Source organism: Chiloscyllium punctatum, chromosome 18 (assembly GCF_047496795.1).
Source record: "Chiloscyllium punctatum isolate Juve2018m chromosome 18, sChiPun1.3, whole genome shotgun sequence".
NCBI lineage: Eukaryota > Metazoa > Chordata > Chondrichthyes > Orectolobiformes > Hemiscylliidae > Chiloscyllium > Chiloscyllium punctatum.
In genome coordinates, this window is record NC_092756.1 from 44,702,916 (window position 1) to 44,712,553 (window position 9,638).

Genomic DNA, 9,638 nt, shown 5'->3' on the forward strand with positions numbered 1-9,638 from the left:
CATCTGATCGAGCGAGCCAATCTCCAGCCTCCCTCACCAGGACAGTAGTGAAGGAAATGAGAGAAATATAACAAAGTTTCACGTTGTGATTGCCCACCTTTTAGCCACAACAACAAAAAACGAGGGAGCAGATTCAGTGCAGGATCTGGCTTCACAACAGCGGTGAAATAACGACGTCCACTCACTTTCAGGGAAAACTGTGAACAACTCACATTGTCCAGAATATGAATACACAGCGCAGGCTGTTTAATTCCCATGTTCTACTGCTGCCCCAACATACATACGATAATGTACCTTTCAAAGAGAGAGTTTGTAACTTTGGAATGACAGTGTCAGCTGTTTCCCTCGCTCTTACTGCCGCCCTTGGTCGTGTTGGGGCTGCAATTCTCATCTTACACGCGGTAGTTGAGTGTGCAATTCTCTGTTGTGGAAAAGCGGAGTGTTTTGGAGCAGAAAGATGTGAAGTTCGGATGCTTCTGGAGTTCTTGTTGAAAGGTTCGGTGACGCTAGGAAGATGGTTTGCAGACTTTTCCTCCTTTTCTGGGTGACGTTCTCAGCACTGCAGAGGTTCCTGTGAAGCGCTGCTCTCATGTTTTGGTACGAATTCATTTGGTTTCATTCCCGCTGCTTCCGTTTGTTGGGATTGCAGATTGGGTCCAATGGATGGAATCCGTGTATGAGTGCCCTGCTTCCATGAATTGTCTGGCTGTCTTGTGCTTGCCCTGTCCTATTATTGTTGTGCTATTCTAGTCGAATGTATGGCCTTTGCCGTTTGTACGTATTGCTACTAGGGACTGCTGGACTGACGCCCACACAAATTCTTTACTAAGAACCAATATCCACCCGCCTTCATTCGCAAATGCATGGCACGCAAAGTTCGCAACGTGGATTTGCTATGAGGTAATTTTTAAATCATGCTTCCCTGTGTTAAAAACAAATTCTGGAAAACAATATCCAGATTCTTCCGAACACTCGGACATATGACAGCACAGAAAACGAGGGCCTCACTCAGACAATAACTCACGAGAAAACAAGGTCAAATACCGCATCATGTGCAGTTCAAACGTGGTTGACGAGATTCCACGCATGGACTGCACGAAACACGACATAGGAGAAAGAGGCTGACAACTAGAGAGCTGCATTCATAATTTCATCTGGACTGTAAAAACGCCTCAGACAGCTGTTCCTTGCAGTTATGCACAGAATATTGAATGTCTCTGATTCCAGGGCTTGGAATTCGGATGATATGACAGTCTGCAGCACTGGTTACTTCCTTGTGTGAGGTAACTCCTGAGGGAACACATGTCACACTCTGTTGCTCTGCAGTGTGTTGCAACGATTCTGAGTATTAATTAAGCCCCCCTCACTGTAGTTAATTTCCATTTTCATCACTGCCAACCTTCTTCAAAGCAAAGCACGCACTTGCTTTTTTCAGACTTCTGATATCCCGCTTTCATCCCGCTTTTTACCTAATCATATTTCTGACTTTACAATCTATGTCATAACAGGTTGGCAACTGCAGAATGAGCTTTGTTCCGTTCTCCACTGATGTTGAGAGTAGTAATACAACATATTCGAGTAGGACTTGATGCGCTGGCGGGTGGTGTATTCGCGGCATTATGGCTTCTTTTTTTCGTTTTCGGTCGACCATTTCGAGTTCATTGCGCAGACTTCTGAAGAAGACTTTTTGGAGTCGTAATGGTAACTGTGTTTTCTCTCAGAATACAGACGTAGCTTTATTTCTGTTCTCTTATAATTGATCTTCTTCTGATCTTTACAAGTGAAATAGGGTGCATTACTATTGCCCGTTTTTAGTTTCAAAATCAATAGAAACATGAAGGAGACAGTATCAAAGAACATAAAGTTCTGAGTTGTTAAGATAATTTTTGCAGCAATGGTGGACATGAAGGTCAAATTAAGATAACGGTTCAAGAACATTTAGTCTGAAAGTGGTATGTGACTTTAGTTCCAAATATATGTTTCCGTTCTTCCAGTACATCTTTTTGAATCCCAGAAAACATCGATTGTTTTCTGTATTCACTTTGTTTCGCGATATCTGTCTTCTGGTCGACCAGGGACAACTTGAATTTGAGTCTGCATTGAATAAGATTTCGCTCTTTCTTTCGAAAAGCAAACCTGTGCATTATGTACCACTTATCATGCTGATGGCTAAGAAGTTCAAAATGAATTACGGTTTATGGATCGTGAGCAAGAATGAAGTGATCCACTGGCGAGCAGATATCACCACGCCCTATTCCTACATCGGGCCTGAACGGTCCATTGGCAGAGTCTGCAGAAAGGAAATGTCTAAGTGAACTAGTCCTTTGTTCAGTTTGATTTGATATCAATGGTAGTGCTGTTTTGGGGCAGATATGTGTCAACATCTCTGACGTTAGAGTCAAAGTTTAAGTCACATCTACTCCATGGAGTGTCTTCTCATACCGGAACATGCTGACATGAAAACATCTAGCTCTGATCGCAAAGGTTTTTACATTAAACTGGGAGTATGTTTAACTAAGCAATTCAGACAGCCAAGATGAATAACTGGCATTTGGTTCTTCAAGCTGAGCTCTCCACACCAACTGCTCCAACGAAGGCCGTGGATAAGATCCCCATCGATTATTTTGGTCAATTTTAGCCTCAACAACAACCTATTGTTCTGAACAATGCTACACCACAAGCAGAGGGCTAAGTCTGATTTTCATCGTTAATTTTCAAATTCAGTTCTTAATGCACAGTTTCTTACGAATGTGGACAGCAGAAGACCGTTAACATTCCATTTCTAATATTTCCAGAAAATTCTACTCCGCTGATATCGCCTTGCCTTATCACACCTCAAGCCAGGAACCTGGATTAGTCGAGCTCCTTTCCACACATGGAGTTGCTTTTTCTAATTCATTGACTGCTGATATAATAGATTATTGGCCTTGAGAGTCAGCTGTAAATTAGGTTGAAGTTTCTCAGCTTGACTTTCAACTGATCCTAAAAAAAATCATCACCTGCAGGTACATGTATTGCATTGCTTCTTGTTTTGATTAATTCCACCTCCCCCCCTCCCCCACCCCACGAACATCGAAATTTCACGATAGTTCGACAAGTGTTTTGAAACTGATTCGTGTTGGAAGTTGGTGGCTTTTTGTGTCTCGACATATAATCTATTCAATTTGACGTCTTGAAATTACTTCGGATTCTTCACAGTTGAAAACTTACTTTCGATTGAATGCAAAGCTCAAGCTCCACGAAATCGAAATTCTGCAAAGGAATTAATGACTTTTAAAAGATTAAACGCTGCAAAGACGATTAGAACCTGCGCAGGGGACCACATTTAATTCCAAATCCAACGTCTTAACTTCTCAGCCATCAGATCTGCACCAAAATTGCCAATTTTCATAGTAAAAGAACTGAATTCATGAAATACGTAATTTGTTTGAAGAACTAATTGTCAAGACCCAAAGATTTCGCCAAATCCTTTGCAGAGACCCAGACGAACGTTACCTTAGCAGATTGACAGGCTTTCACCGCAAACTAGATTCTGACACAGCTGAAGTTGTGGGAATGATTCTTCATCGAATTTTAGAGTCACGGATGTACACCACATGAAGAGAGGATCGTTGTCTCACTGTGTCCGATCGATTTTGACTCAATTGCTCATCATCCGGTGCCAACGTTGTGTTTTAATATTCATCGAAATATGGTATTAGAAATATTGATGCTAAGTCCATACACACTAGCTACATTCGTAAAAAAAATCGGAATTAGAAAGAATGATGAACCAATTTACAGGAATGGATCCAGCAACTAATCCGTAAGTTCTGACATCAGGTAATGAACTTGTGAGCACAAGAGAGGAGGATTGACCGAAGATTTGCAACTTGAAATCGTCTTGACGAAATTATTTGCAAAGTTTTTGCGGTTGTTCTAGAGTCATCGAGTCCTTGAGCAATACAGCATGGAAAGTGGCCCTTCTTTCCAAGTTGACCATGGTGGACAGTTATCCTAAATTAATAGGTCCCATTTGCCAACATTTGGCCTACATCCCTCTAAATCTTTTTACTCATATATCCATCCAGATGCCATTAAATGATACAGTTGTACCAGTCTCCAACAATTTCTCTGGCAGCTCATTCTGGACACGACTGAAAAAGTTGCCCCTGACGTCCCTTTTAAATCCTTACCCACTAATCAAAAAACGATGTTTTCTAAATTTTGACTTCCTCACCAGCAGGAAACCACCTTGACGAGTCAACCTATCCATGTCCCTCATGATTTAATAAATAGCAAGGATTTGACTTTATCATACTTGTCAGGTGGGAAATGTGTGGAGATTATTTATCGAAGGTTTGAAGTAGAAAGTCTGATGTACAGATTTTTAGAATTGCATCTTGGAGAAGTTTTTAATAAGTCATTGAAGTTTGGTAGCAGTTGTAGAAGTCTGTTGTGAAAGCTGCAGAAGGATTTCAGGGCTCAGTTCGACCGCACTTGGACTACAGTATGAGGAATTATAATCCTCAATTTAGGAAAGATACTAATGCCATATGAGTAATACCACGAAATGTGATTAGCCTTGATATGATGTGTGAACGTTAGTCCTGTGAATTGAAATTGGGCAAATTCGTTCTTTTTTTTAACAGATTCAAAACAAGAGAGGCAATCTCATTGAGAGTTGCAAAATATTTGAAGAGATAAACAGGGTGGTGCAATTAAATTTTGTTCCCTCATTGGTGAATCTAGAAGCAGGAGAGGACAATTTTAAAATGAAGCGTTGTGATTTATGACCAGGATGAGAACTATTGATTTTTTTCTTCGCCTTGAAAAGTCTCGCTATTCAGCACAACAGTGAGCCTTGAATATTTGGTCTTTGAATGCATCACTATCAGCCTGACCCGCCGACACTTACTGCATCACTATAGACCTTACCCCTCACACTTACCCCCTTCCTATCAGCGTGAACCCCTCAAAATTACTGCATCACTATCCATCTGGCGCCCTCACATTTACTGCGCCACTTTCACTTCGAGACCTTCATTTTGACTGCGTCATTATCAGCCTGACTGCCAAACACTTACTTTGTCACTATCAGTCACGCCCTTACACTTCCTATGTACTATTACCCTGACTCCTTACACTTACTGTGTCACTATCAGCCTGCCTCCATCACACTTATTATGTAAGTACCAGACTGACGCCTCTCACTTACTGTATCACTACAACACTGCTTCCTCAAACTTACTATGTCACTATCACCTTGACCCTCTCACGTTTACTGCGCCACCATCACACTGACCACCTCACACCTACTGCATCACTATGAGCTTCAACACTCACACTGACAGCATCACTAACAGCCTGACCCCCTCATGCTTACTGCATTGGTATCTCTCTGATCCACTCAGAATTACTGCGTCACAATCACTCTGACCCCCTCATACTTAATGCGTCACTATCCCTCTGGCACCCTCATACTGCCTGCATCACTCACACCCTGACACATGCGCACCTACTGCATCCCTATCTGCCAAACGCCACTCACTAACGGCGTCAGTCTCTCTCTAACCTGCTCACACTTAAGGCATCACCATCACCTTGACACTCTCTCACTTAGTGCATCAATATCAGCCTGACCCCCTCACGCTTACTGCATCACTACCAGCCTGATCCCTTCAAATGTACTGTGTAACTATCAGACTGAACCACTCATACTTACAACATCACTATCACCTTGTCCCCCCAAACGTAGTGAGTCCAGAACACACTGAACCTTTCACTCTTCTTGCATCACCTTCAGCCAGACCCTGCACACATTTCCTGTGTCACTCTCAATCTGACAACCTCAAAGTGTCTGCGTCACTGTCACCCTGAACACGTCACACTTACTGCATGGGTGTCTACCTGAAACCTCACGCTTATTGCATCACTATCATCCTGAGCGGCTCACACTTACTGCATCATTAGCACATCAACACTCTTACCTTTCATGCGTCACTATCGGCCTGACACCTCACACGTACTGCATCACTATTAGCCTGACCCGCTCACACGTTCTGCGTCACTACTACCCTGACCCCCTCACAATTGCTGTGTCGCTATTAGCCTGAGCCCCTCACTATCACGCTGATCAAGCTCACAATTACAGCATCACTATCAACCTGACCCCCTCACACTTTCTCTGTCATTATCACCCTGACCCTCTCACACGTAATGCGTCACGGTCACACTGAGACACTCACATTTTCTGCGTCGTTATCAGCTGGACCCGCCGGCCCACAGCGTCACTATCAACCTGGCCCCTCACACGTGCATGCCTCAATATCAGCGTGAACCCCTCACACTTACCGCATCACTGTCCATCTACCATCCTCACACTTACTGCACCAGTTTCACCTTGACATCCTCATTTTTACTGCGTGACTATCAGCCTGACAGCCACACACATATTGCATCACTCTCAGTGACGCCCTCGCACTTCCTATTATAATATCACCCTCACTCCTAAAACCTACTGCGTCACTATCAGCCTGACTCCATCACACTTTTTGTGTCAGTATCAGACTGACGCCTCACGCTTACCATGTTACTAAAACACTGCCCCATCACACTGATTGCGTCACTAACAGCCTGACCCCTCAGATGGACTGCGTCAATATCATCCTGACCCACTCACACTTTTTGTATCAGTTTCAGACTGACGCCTCGCACTTACTATATGACTAAAACTCTCCCCCCCCACTGACTGTGTCACTCTCAGCCTGACCCCTTAATACTTACTGCGTCAATATCAGTCTGACCCCTCAGACTTACTGTGTCACGATCAGCCTGACTACATCACATTTATTGTGTCAGTATGAGACTGACGCCTCACACTTATCTTTTCACTAAAACACTGCCCCGTCACATTGACTGTGTCATTATCAACCTGACCCCCTCACACTTACTGCTTCACTATCGCAATGCCTCTCTCTCACTTACGACGTCATTTACACCCTGACACCCAACACTTGCTGTGGCACTATCATACTGAGGGCCGTACACTTACTGTCACTGTCATCCTGACCCCTTACAATTACTGCGTCACTATCACACTGGTATCTCACACCCACTGTGTCACTATCATCCTGAGCCGCTTACTCCTATTGTGTCACTATCACTTTGACCCCAACACACGAACTGCATCAATATCAGCCTGACCATTTCACACATACTGCGCTACCACCAGGCTGACTCCCTCACATATACTGAATCACGATCAGGCTTACCCACACATGCTTACTGCGTCACTGTCACCCTGACTCCCCACTCTTACTGCGTCAAGATCATTGTGCCCCCTACACTTACAGCGTAACTATCATCCTGACAACGTCACACTTACTGCGTCAAGATAAGCCTGATCCCTCAAACTTAATGCGTCACTATCAGCTTCAACACTCACATTTACTGCGTCACTTCTAGCACTACCCCTGCACACTTACTGCATCCCTAACCGCCTTAACCCCTCGCATTTACTTCATCACTATCAGCCTGTGACACTCACACTTACAGCTTTATTACAACCTGGCCCTGTGAGTGCATCCTCATCAATGTCAACCTGACCCCTTGCCCATACTGCGTCACTATAAGCCTGGACCTTCAAATGTTCTGCGTCACGATCACACTGACATCTCACACTCACTGCGTCACTATCACCCTGACCCCTCACAATTACTGCATCACTACAACCTGACCCCCTGAAAGCCTCTGCGTCACTGTCACCCTGACCCCATCACATTTCCCATGTCACCATCACAATGACAAATTCACAAAGTCTGCTTCACTGTCATCCTGACATCTCACACTCACTGGATCACTACCATCCTCCCCCTCATACTGACCTGTCACTATAATCCAAAGCCGCTCACACTTATTGCGTTCCTATCACTCTGCTCCCAACACACTTACTGCGTCACTATTAGCCTGACACTCGCACACTTCCCGCATCACTATCAGACTGACCTCTCACAATTTCACCATGTCTATCAGTCTGACTCCTCACATTTCCTGCATCACTATCACCCTGTCACTTAACACTTACTGGCCAGTATTAGCCTGACGCCCTGAACATACTGCATCAATATCAGCCTGAACACTCACACTTACTCTGTCACCATCACGCTGACCCCCTCACACTCACTGCGTCACTATCACCCTGTCTCCTCACACTTCCTGCGTTAGGATCACTCTGACTCACCGACACTTACTTCATCACTATCAGCTTGACCCCTCACACATACTGTGACACTATCAGCCTGACCCCACCACACTTGCTGCGTCTCTATCAGCCTGACCCCCTCACACTTACTGCTTCACTATCAGACTGACCCCTCACACTTACCACATCACTAACAGCCTGAAACCTCACACTTACTGCGTCACTATTCCCCTACCACCCCACTTTTATTGGCCACAATCAGCCTGACGCCCTCAAATTACCAAGTCACTACGAGCCTGAATGCACACATTTACTCCCTCACTATCACCCTGACTGTCTCACACTCACTGCGTCATTCTCTGCCTGACCCCATCACACTTACTACGTCACTATCACCCTTTCCCCTCCCACTTTATGCGTCAGGATGAGCCTGACACAGTAACACTTACTGCATCACTATCAGCCTGATCTCCTTCCAATTACTGCGTCACTATCAGCCGGACCACTCACTCTTACTGCGTCAGTGTCAAACTGACCCCTCACATGAAGTGCTTCCCTATCACCCTGACCACCTCACACTTACTGCATCACTATTCATCTGATCCCTCAGACCTACTGCATCACTATCACTCTGACCCCCCTCACTGTGCAACTATCGGCCTGATCCACTCACACAGTCTGCGTCACTACCACGCTGACACCTCACCCTCATTGTGTCACTATCATCCTCACTCCATCACACTTATTGAGTCACTGTCAGCCTGATCCCCTGTAATGGAAAATTATCATTTTTTGTGAAATTTGTGAAAGCATGGTTGAAACAAAGAAGGATGGACCGAACTTTGCAAAAAGACAAAAAAAATGTAAAGTTCAACCTAATTTACAACTGACTCTCAAGGCCAATAATCTATTATATCAGCAGTTAATGAATTAGAAAAAGCAACTCCATGTGTGGAAAGGAACTCGACTGATCCAGGTTCCTGGCTTGAGGTGTGATGAGGCATGATGATATATAGTATAAAGGGAATATGTGAAAACCGTCAGGCGTCCATTTTATGAGGCGTCTTGCAAAAGTGTCGGGTCCATTCTGCAAATTTCAAAAATAAACTTTTTCTTTGCTCTTGGTAGCATTTGCGTCGAGTCGGTTGAAATTTATCGTCAATAAACTCGGGGGCTCGCCTGGGACTCTGCAAATGTGTCAGATTTTGAAGATTCCCAGGAGGTGTACGCGCCACTGCCTTGAAGGTCTTTCACTTCATTTCGACCGCTGAATTGGCCCCTTTGTGTGAGAGGACTGGGGATAAGTGGATCGCCCCAGAGTCGCGGTAAGAATTGTGGCTAAATCCGAAATAGAGACTCGTTTGAAGAGAATAGACGAACCAGGAAGAGGGACCAGTGAACTCACGTGCGGTATTCGAGTAAAACTCAAGGGATATGGATTGCCGTCTCTAGAGAG